General features: G+C 40.4%; 1 pseudogene; it reads left to right on the plus strand.

Moving 5' to 3' along the window:
* Positions 1-316: 316 nt before the first annotated feature.
* Positions 317-524, plus strand: LOC109489773 (annotated as a pseudogene).
* Positions 525-11,925: the final 11,401 nt, after the last annotated feature.

Here is an 11,925-nt window from a genome sequence, read left to right on the forward strand (position 1 = left end):
AGAAAGGAGGCAGATGAAGCACTGTGGATCTAAGATGGCCACTGATTATTATGGGATTATGGTGGGAGTGAAAAGCAAGCAGGAGAGTCAGGAAAGTTTCCAGAGGAAAAAATGCTTAATGGCAGACTTGAAGTAGAAAGTAAAAGAGGGATCTAATTCTAAAGTTGGAAAATAATTACCATGTTATTTCATCATAATTAAAGATCTACGGAAAATGCTAGGCCTACTTGTGGGAGCATGAGGGAGGCCACAAATTCTGTTTTGAGGCTTCTTTGAGTTCTCTGAGTAGACACTGTGAGCAAAGCTCACTCCCCCCCAGTTGAAAAAATTTATGGACAAGAAGTTATCATTGAAATTAGATGGTGGCAGTCATGTCTAAGGAATACTGCAAGGATCTGATCCCTTTATGAATTTCCTGATAGATAAGTGTGGAGATGGAAACTAGTGGACAACAGGACAACATTGGAATGGTGGTATCATGAGGAAATAGTATCATCATGTTACAAGCCTTGGCAGGAGTATAAACAATTTCTGTGATCACCAGAGAAATCAACTCCTTCTACATGTCCCCTCTCCACAGCACCTATTTTACTAAATGTAAAAATTGGGTTGTGTACATTTTCATATTAAACTTTTTTGTTATATAAGCTTTTGTAATAGTAAAAAAAAAGATCAAGGATACTCATATAGTCCATGCAACTCCAATCAGCAACCAGTTCTTTCATTCCACACAAAAATTGGAAGCTGCTCTATGTGAGAAGTCGAAATGACCCATTGTGCCACTGGAGAGCCACTTCTTACAATAATGGAATAACTGAGAATGAAATCACAGAAACTTTTTGAGGAAAAAGCTCAGAAAAGAATAAACTCATAATGGGAAATAATCAGTGTAATTGAAGAAAACCACAGAAGGATGTGGTAATAGACACAGTAAGACAGTGTCTTCCATTACTGCAATCGATGAGGGGCTCCACACTTCAGCAGACAAAGAATCAGGAATCATGGAAGAAATGCAATGCGTATACTTTTTTCACAAGGTATTAATCTCCCATCCTGGCAACTGAGCTGTTCATGAAAATACATAAAGCTGTGTCCTATTCTCTATCACAGCCCCCAGTGAGGACACAGGTAAAGCCTCACACTCTCCAACCACCCACCCTGCCACAGTGAACAAGGAAGACCTTGTGAAAAAGGTTCTGACCCAAACCATGGCCCAAAGGAATGGACACTGGTCTTCGAGTTGGATGATTCAGACCCTGGCTCTGCCACTTGACTCTAGCAAACCATTTCACCTTTCTTAACCTGTTTCTTCACCTTTAGAATGGTGATATCACCTTAGAGTGATAACATGATCAAATGAAATAATGTAAATTAAAAAAATTTATGGAATGAAAATTATAATCCAATCTATGGTATTATTACTCACTGGGGTCCTTTTACTATGAGCAGGCACTCTAACCTCCACTGGCCCCACCTTGGGTACAAAGGGGCATTTGGAGCTCTAGACTTACGTGCACTGAGAGTTATGGCAAGATTCCAACCACAAACAGATTTGTTAGGGTCCCCAATGAGTGGGAGAAAAGCACCTATGGCCCAGAACTTGGTCTCCTCCCTTAGTCCCATCTGGTTGCCATGGAAACCCCTAGTCACACTTTCAAGGATTCATTTGACTTGCCATTTTGAGTGCAAAAGAGACAGAAAAATTGGCTTTAATATAGTTAGAATTAAATACTCCCATTAATTGCTTTTACAGAATTTTTCTGCCATTTAATAAAGAAGAAAGCAAACTGCAGTAATTTTCCCAAAATGTCAGTGAATGAGAACACATGGGTAATTTCTCCTCTCTCAGAATGGCTTGATCTTGCTTGGTAAAATACCATCTCTCCTGAGAAAGAAGTTACTCTTTTCCCAGAGGATGTGGCACAAAATTTGAAAATGCCAGCTGCAATGACAGTTCACTTTACAGAGAGCCCAAAACTAAGATGGAATCATTACCTGGGTCCTCCTGCCACATCAGTCATTAAAGATCAGGAGGGATCTAAGACCCAGAAGTTACCAATGAAATCGAGGTAGTCAGCAAACCACGTTAGCAATTCCAAAGGTTCTACAAAACTGAGAACGTATGCTTCAAAGACAGTGAATGTGTTAACAACACAATGATAGCTCACATTTACCAAGCACTTACAATGTTGGCTACACACCATGCTAAGCTCCTTCCTTGCATCAGCTCATTGAATCCTCACAAAAATCTCCTAAAGTTAAGTGCTATCACTGCTTCCATTCTACAAAGGAGGAACCACAGGTTTAGGGAGTTCAGTAAATAGCATAAGCCCATAAAGATATTAAGGAACAAAGCCACCATACTTGTATGTGTAGGTATAATAAGAATCCGAAGGTCCAAGCTGCCTATGCGTAAATTCAGATTGACTATCATCAGTATCTCAAAGTTCTTCCATTTAACTCCTTCAACACACACAGAACCTCCAAAAAATCCTCCCACCCCAAAATATTCCTCAAGGTCTTAAAGGATGCCTCTCCTGTGCCCATCCATGGATCAGCTTGTCAGCCACGGTCAGTACCTGGCATCTTCACGGTCCTTTCTCTCTCTTCCAGTTCACACCATCAACATCCTTGTTAAGGCAGCCACTAGGGGAAGCCTCAATGCTCGCACAGCTGATAGACATCTTGGAACATCCTTGATCATGTGTCCCTGTGGTCCCAGAATTGCCAATTTTGAAAATGCCAGAGCAGTCCTGGGCACCACGGAGAAGTAGCAACTGTGGCTCTCAACCTTTTGCAGCAATGCCATTGTCACCTGGATCCTGAAGCAGCTCATCCAGTGTCTGCTTCTCCCCTTCTTCGTGAGAGCTCAAAATTTGGCCCTCCTTTCCTAGTTTTTCCCAGTGCCCATCCCATTGCCTCAGGCACAAAAGCAAGTAACAGGGCATACTATCAGTTAATTTATGCTAGGGTGTTTTACAGAACACCTTTCATTAATTCAAACTCCTGCAACTCAAGAACAACTTTTTTATAAGACTGACAAAAAACAGTATCATGTAGTTGTGTTTATCGGCTACCATAGCAATAGCATAAATAGTTCCAATTCCTCAGTCCACCAGCTTTAAAAATATGTGATTATTGATTTTTGGAGGAGGTTCACACTATTTCAAATTTTGTTCCAGAAATTAGACTTTGTAAGGATATTTGTATCACATTATTTCATATTTTTATAATCCAAATTCACACAAGGCTATGTTAATATATGGACGTTTCAGCCCTTCCCGCTCCCCCTGCCCTCATTCCCAAAGGAGAAGAAATCTTAACTTGAGAGTTAAGTGCCAAGTCTTTCCTCTGGTGTGGGGAATGAAATGATTCTCAGAGATATAAAAACAGATTACCCACCCCAGAGGCCCAAATGTAACATGGAGGGGCAGATGCTGGGACTACTGCCTTTGAGGAAGGTCTCGCTGTGCATGAACAACACAGGGATGGAAAAGAGGAAGTGAATGAGGGACTATCACAGTGGTGAGAGGAGAGTTTAGATTAGGGGAAAAAACTGAGATCTTCTGCTACATACTTGAGCGGGGACGCATAGCCAAGAAACAGAAGAGCCATGCATTCTGGTTTCAGGGAAGAGTTTTCAAAGACTAAAGAGAAAATAGGAAGAGAACATTTTATATTTTTATAAGCCACTTGCAGAAACAGAGTTCTTAGGAATGCTGTGGCGGAGCATACTAGAAAGACTGAGAACAATAACGATGTCTAAGAAGATGCTTTTCAAGCTTTGTTGGCACTAAGAATGTACTCTCTTGTTGGCATTTTTTTTTTCAAGAGACTGAGTACAGATGAATTACTGTCAATTATGCTTTTCTGCCACAATGATGTTTTTTTAAAAGCAATACTGCTCAGAGACTGAGTCATATGGAGTCCCAATTGTATTCAGGTTAATACAAAGTTATGAACTCCCTCTCTTTTCAGGAAAAAAAAAAATGGCCTTCAGGCATTATCACACATATAAATAGATAGTGACCTCTGAATCTTAGTTTGATCTTCATTGGGACATATGCCACAAATGTTGAGTGCTACCTAGAATCAGAGCTATCCTCTTTCATACCAGTGGGTATGTTTAAGACACTTAGACCCATTCAAATACTCTAGATTTTTCCCAGTAAATGCTGGCAAGAGATTTGTGCTTTCTGGGTAGTTTTAGATATGTATATCTTCATGTCTTTTTTTCTTTTATTCTCTTCTTCAGGTCAGAGTCAAATTTTATAGATCTTATTCCACTCTACTGATAAATCTATCCCATCCTTCCCATTTAAAATAGGACAAAAATGGGGCACCTGGGTGGTTCATTCAGTCCGACTCTTGGTTTCAGCTCAGGTCATGATCTCAGGGTCATGGGATCAAGCTCCCCATCAGGTTCCACACTCAGCATGGAGTCTGCTTGAAATGCTCGCTCTCCCTCTCCTTCTGCCCTTCCCCCACAATTACACTGACTCCCTCTCTTTTTCAAATTTTACTTATTTATTTGATATATATAGAGAAAGCACAAGCAGGGGGAGCAGCAGGCAGAGGGAGAAGGAGAAGCAGGCTCCCTGCTAAGCAGCGAGCCCAACGTGGGGCTCGATCCCAGGACCCCAGGATCATGACCTGAGCCAAAGGCAGACACCCAACCAAGGCACCCAAGCGCTCCTCAAATAAATAAATCTTTTTAAAAATAAATAAAATAAAATAGGATAAAAATAATCTCATATTGATTTTTATCGACTCATCTCATATTCACTATTATTGACTAAAAATCATCTCATATTGACTACTCCTATAAGTTAACTTTTGCTGTGTAACCAACCACCCCAGAACCCAGTGGTTTAAAACAACTGCCATTTATTTAGCTCATAATCTGGGGAGTTGGTTGGTTGTTCTGACTGGGGCTAGTTCAGTCAATCCCTGCTGGACTTCTGCGTGCATCTGGAGTCAGCTGGCAGACAGCTGGTGGCTTGATGATCTAGGCTGGTCTCACTCATATGTTTGGCAGGTGGCAGGCTAGAATGACAGGGCTGCATGTCTTTCATCACCCAGCAAGATTGCCTGAGTTCCTTCACATAGTGGGTCACAGGGTCTCAAGACAAACAAAAGCAGAAGCCACAAGGCCTCCTGATGCATAGGTTTGGAACTCACTTGATGTCACTTCCACCACTGTCTATTGGTCAAAGCAAATCCCAATGCCAGCCTCCATTTCAAGGATAGGGAAATAGACTCCATATGGTGATGGGAGAAGCTAAAAAGTATTGAGGCCATTTTTTTCAATCTGTTCTACTATTAACATATACGAATTCACTGTCCCCTTACCCAGAGAAAGATACTCATAACTGAAAATTTGTGCACCCCTCCTGCCATTTACTAGAGAGGAACTTAGGCAAGAACCATTTACTTGCCACTCCTGACTGGAAGCGGTATTTTGGCAAAGCTCAAATCAAGACTATTAATAGGTAACCACTTATATGGTATGTGTGTTTGGTAGTAAAAGACCTGCTTATCTGCTAGGTTCCATTAGAGCCACTAGCATTGCTGCATTGCCTCTAGGGAGAATGTCCCTTGTTATATATTTTCATTAGCTAGTTAATCAAGTGGAAAGACTGGCCCTTAGAACAGGACTCTGCCATAACAGAATAGGACATGATGTATATAGATGAGACATCTCAAGAAAGCTGAATCCAGAAACTGGAGACAGAGACAGCCATGGTCCCCCAGTAAAGAATGGGAGTGGGGTTGAGTGGGAATGGGGCCTTCACTGGTTACAGAGCAACAGAATATCCTGGAAATTTGAGGGGGAAGCTACTAACAGATATTAGGCACATGAAATGGTGATGGAAAATTTTAATCACCTTGCAACTTTGTCTAGCCCCTTTCTCCCTAGCCTACCCTCCTCTTTCCCACATCCTCCATTGCCACTCCAACTGATTGATCCCCATTTGCAATTTTCTAATTGATGTCTGCTTTATCTTAATATCTTGACACTGCCTAATACAGCAACAAATTCATAGAAGTAGTGAGCAAGAATGGATGACAATATCCAGACCCTCAAAATTGGTGAGTCAATTGATTCACTTTTTCCTGAAGTTTTCCCTATGTCTAAGTGATCAGGTGATGTAGATCAAGATCATTTCCACCTTCAGCAATTCTTCTTTAATTAAATTCCTATAAAGTGGCACTCAACAAAAAGTTATTGGATGGAAGGATGGATGAATAAATGAATACCAAGAGCAGGAAGAAATTTTGAGGAGCAAACACAGCAGCAGTCAGAGGTGAAAGCCTGGGGATGGATGGGAAGGTTGTCAAGAGGCTTTCCTTGAAGAAGAGGAGTGCAGAGGATGAAAACACTGCACCCCTGCTGCTCTGTAACAGCAGACTCACACAATAGCAAATCTGGTACTTCTATCCCCACGATGTCTCCAGAAAGATCTGATGTTCCTGGGTTATTTTGGTTTTTAACTGTGACTAAGCTAGGTAACGTTTTGAAACAGAAGCTTCTTTTAAATAATATTTTGCATAGCCTTTTGACTATTCAGTGAGTTCTCTCCAAAATTTATTTCTCATTTCCACATTTATGTCATCCACAACCTCAACAACATTTTTATTCTGCAATATAATAATAAGATCATGTAACTTACAGACATCTGTAGCTTATGGTTTTTTAGAAACACAGATCTGTAGTATCAAAATTTTAAAAGATAAAACTTGTAACCATCATTTGTCTCTCTGCTCATGCCTTATAAATTATCATTTTACAAAATTATACATTATACATTATAAAAATACCGTTAAACAACATAAACTGGCATCAAAAGATAACTTAAATAAGCGAAATATTATTCTGCATTTTGTGTGTTTAATTATGTAGTCTCAAATCTGATTTTGGTCTGAGAAGCCACTTGAATTGTGCTGAAATTGTTATGTGTCAGGAATAGTTACTTCAAAATTATATCAAAGTAAAGAAGTTAATAAAATCAACTTTTTAAAAAAGCAAAACCTGCCTATATCTGGTATCTTCCTTCCATAGTATCTGGCATTTGATAGTGTATTTTATTATTTTATTTCAATTCAGTATTCAAGGAAAGCTTTTGAAACCATTTTGATTACCCTGACAGCTGAAATGAAATTTTTACACGAACAGCATATTTGGAGCCAAAGATCTGGTTGACACAATGAATGCAATGATGAAAATAATTTTACGACAGCCCAACCTAGCATATTGGCTTCATTTAAAATTTATATCAGACAGGGTTTTTAAAGCACTTTTCCTCTAAAAGAAAACAGTAGATTTCAATTCTTTCTGTTGGCCAAAAAAAAGTCCTAAAGCTTTGGAGATTTGAATAGTTAGCAGAGTCCCAGAAATCCATTGCCCAGAATCCTGAGAATTACTTTCAGAGGTTTTGGAAAACAAAGACATCCTGGGAGCAACATAATTAAGAAATGAGTCCATTTTCATAATAACAGTAGACTCCTATAGAGATTTAATAAATTGTGCTTGAACATGTGAAAATGCTTCCAAAAAAGGTCTGCCCTCTTAAAACTGTGGTTCTAAAGGGCATCAACACAGCAGTGATTGCAGATTCAGACTGGCAATCAGATTTAAGACACTTTATAGGCTTTAGTCTCCATGTACATAGCTTTGTAGAAGGATAGGGGACAAGAAACAGCACCTTCATTTCATCAGGACACCTGTGGTAAGCAGGATCATAGTCCCCCAAAGATGTCCACATCCTAATCCCCAGAACCTATGAATAAGTTATATTAAATGGAGGAAGGGATTTAAAGTTACAGGTGAAATTAAAAGGTGATAATCAGCTGACCTTAAAATAGAAAGATTATTCTGGATTGTCTAGGTGGACCTAAAGTAATCAGTCACATGAGTCCTTAAAAGTAGAAGAGGGAAGCAGAAGACGAGACCAGAGTGATGCCACATGAGAAGTACTCATCTCCATTGCTGACTTTATAAAGATGGAGGAAGGACCCCAGGCCAAAGAATGCAGGAGGCCTCTAGAATCTAAGAAGAGCCAGGAAACACGTGCTCCACTAGAGCCTCCAGAAAGGAACACAGACCTGCTGATACCTTGATCTAGCTCATTAAGATCCATGTCAGACTTCTATCCTATGGAACTATAAAGTAATAAATGTATGTTTTTTTAAGTCACTAAGTTTGTGGAAATTTGGTTTAGCACCCATAGGAAACAAAAACAACGCTTACCAGCTACCCAAGTATACAGCTTCTTTTGCCCCTACACCCATGCAAGAAATGCAAGGCTGCCACAGAACAATACCCAAGGTCACCTTGACAGAAAGAAACCATGGCTTTAGCTTCCCGACAATCTTTTATATGGTTCTAGTGACAAAGGCCCAAAATCTGCATGTTAGCCCCCAGCAGACCCAGTCCAGAAGCAGTCTCACAGATAAGGCTTCACAACAAACCAAACAGGCACAACATTACATGCTTATTGATCACCACAGTTTCCAAAGAAACAGGACCCTGAGGTCTTTCTTTTTTTTTTTTAAGTTTGCATATCTATNGTTCCATAGATGAGAGAAATCATATGATAATTGTCTTTCTCTGCTTGACTTATTTCACTTAGCATTATCTCCTCCAGTGCCGTCCATGTTGCAGCAAATGTTGAGAATTCGTTCTTTCTGATAGCTGAGTAATATTCCATTGTATATATGGACCACAGCTTCTTAATCCAGTCATCTGTTGAAGGGCATCTCGGCTCCTTCCATGATTTGGCTATTGTGGACAATGCAGCTATGAACATTGGGGTGCATATGGCCCTTCTCTTTACTACGTCTGTATCTTTGGGGTAAACACCCAGTAGTGCAATGGCTGGGTCATAGGGTAGTTCAATTTTTAACTTTTTAAGGGACCTCCACACTGTTTTCCAGAGTGGCTGTACCAACTTGCATTCCCACCAACAATGTAGGAGGGATCCCCTTTCTCCACATCCTCTCCAACAATTGTTGTTTCTTGCCTTGTCTATCTTTGCCATTCTAACTGGCGTAAGGTGGTATCTCAGTGTGGTTTTGATTTGAATTTCCCTGATGGCTAATGATTTTGAACATTTTTTCATGTGTCTGTTAGCCATTTGTATGTCTTCATTGGAAAAGTGTCTGTTCATATCTTCTGCCCATTTTTTGATTTGTTTATTTGTTTCTCATGTATTGAGTTTGAGAAGTTCTTTGTAGATCTTGGATACCAGTCCTTTATCTGTAGTGTCTGAGGTCTTTCTTATAGGCAGACCTGTATCAGCCCAGTGCTGAGGTTAACCCTTTACTCAAAGTTGTGACCCCAATGTCATTCTGTACGTCCACATTCTAAATGTGAGTAATCTGTCATTGTTCAAATCTTGGGTACGAATAAGGCCTCCTCCCCATAGACACCAAAAGCCAAGATACCAAAAGCCAAGGACATTCTTTCCCTGGACACAGGCAACTGAGAAGGACATGGCACATGACCTATGCTCAACCAAATAAGATGGTAAGATGGAAGTCTGGGATCCCTTCCAGTATAATCAGTCACAGCAGCATTCAATGCCCAGTGAGAAGAGCAGTGGAACCTAAAGGGCCTGGCCCATGACATTTTCTGCAGTTCCTCCCACCCAGATTTCCTTAGTTCTGGTCCATCTTCTAAGTCCAGTTCAATAGCTTTCCCATCAATTCCATGAAATATTGATGCCTTTCCAATTAATTCCCTTTCTACTTAAGATAAACAAAATCACTTTATGTCATGAAACACTGGATCAGCAATTGTTACAATGAGGGGACTTCAGACAGCAGATCTAGAATTGAGGGGAATCTAGACTTGATTATATAACCTAGTCGGGGTAAAGGCAGTGAGCCTTCAGGAATAGAAATCTGATAACCCATGGCCCAGCGTGGAAAAGCAACTAATCAAATTACAACTTTTCCAGTATCTGCTTGAAAGCAAGTGTTGGGGGACCACATTGGTAATGCCATATATAACAGCATGAGAAATCAAGACTGAAGGGGTGCCTGGGCGGCACAGTCATTGGGCATCTGCCTTCGGCTCAGGATGTGATCCCGGCGTTCTGGGATCGAGCCCCACGTTGGGCTCCTCTGCTGGGAGCCTGCTTCTTCCTCTCCCACTCCCCCTGCTTGTGTTCCCTCTCTCGCTGGCTGTCTCTCTCTGTTAAATAAATAAATGAAATCTTAAAAAAAAATAAAAAAGAAAAGAGAAAGAAATCAAGACTGAAGAGTGACACAGCTAATATTAGAAAATTTAGAGAGAGAATGACACACTGAAGTCCCTAATTCTTGACTGAAAGCAAAACTAGGGACTTAAGTCTGTGCTTAAAAAGAATGTCTTATTCAATTATCATATGATTTCTCTCATCTATGGAACATAAGAACTAGGATGATCGGTAGGGGAAGAAAGGGATAAAGAAAAGGGGGGTAATGAGAAGGGGGAATGAAACATGAGAGACTATGGACTATGAGAAACAAAATGAAGACTTCAGAGGGGAGGGGGTGGGGGAATGGGATAGGCTGGTGACGGGTAGTAAGGAGGGCACGTATTGCATGGTGCACTGGGTGTTATACGCAACTGGTGAAGCATCAAACTTTACATCGGAATCTGGGGATGTACTGTATGGTGATTAACATAATATAATAAAATAAAATAAAATAAAAAAAAGAATGTCTTATTTGTTGTAGCAGCAGTATAAAATTACCTAAAATCAAACCGCCACTTTCATGGGGAGTTAATCCATAATGTCATTTGAAACCCAGCCTCATTAAATCCCTTATATGAAAGTTAGAGCATCAATAAAGAAAGAGTGTATCTTGAGAATTGCAATTGTGGAAAGATTTCAAGAACTCAAACACCCAAATCCCAAACTCAATCTTCAGTTCAAGCCACCCTTCCTCCCCCATCTGATGAGGCCATTCATGTCTTATCTGAAGACTCTGCAATTCTCTGTCCTTGTTAGAGTTGCCCTACATAGGGAGACTATATCAATTCACAGGCCCTGAAGCCCGTTAATGAAGGAAAGCCAGAGAGCCTTTAAAGAAGAGTCCTAAAATTACTTCACGAAAATACATTGGCAATCTTCCTTCTATCCTTTCCCAAAGGGACCTGTGAATATTTACCAAAGAAACTGTGCAACTGGGCAAGGGAAAATACCTTTTNAGATTTCAAGAACTCAAACACCCAAATCCCAAACTCAATCTTCAGTTCAAGCCACCCTTCCTCCCCCATCTGATGAGGCCATTCATGTCTTATCTGAAGACTCTGCAATTCTCTGTCCTTGTTAGAGTTGCCCTACATAGGGAGACTATATCAATTCACAGGCCCTGAAGCCCGTTAATGAAGGAAAGCCAGAGAGCCTTTAAAGAAGAGTCCTAAAATTACTTCACGAAAATACATTGGCAATCTTCCTTCTATCCTTTCCCAAAGGGACCTGTGAATATTTACCAAAGAAGCTGTGCAACTGGGCAAGGGAAAATACCTTTCCAGAGATTACTAAACACTGGCTCTGAGTTAACACCACTGCCACTCACTAATTAGAGTGGAGGTTTAGGAGATTCAGGGGATAAACAGAGTTTGAGTCCAAGTCAAATCTGCTTTAAAGTGGACATAATGACACTCTGGACTCAGCCCATGATAGTTTGCCTGTTTTCTAAGGATTTGTCTGTCGCTGGTAGCATCCCCATATTGTCTTTGATCCACAGGTAAAATAAGCCAAATAGAAGCAACCCCCTCAGGTTACCCCATCCGCTTAAAATGAAAAATAAAGAGCAATATCATATCTGAGGGTATTATAGCAATTAGCATGATCATGAAATTCCCAAGAAATGCAGGTATGGTGATTCCTAGTACATCCCCACTTAACTTTCTGGTCTGTCCGGTGCAGA

Source organism: Ailuropoda melanoleuca, chromosome X (assembly GCF_002007445.2).
Source record: "Ailuropoda melanoleuca isolate Jingjing chromosome X, ASM200744v2, whole genome shotgun sequence".
Lineage (NCBI taxonomy): Eukaryota > Metazoa > Chordata > Mammalia > Carnivora > Ursidae > Ailuropoda > Ailuropoda melanoleuca.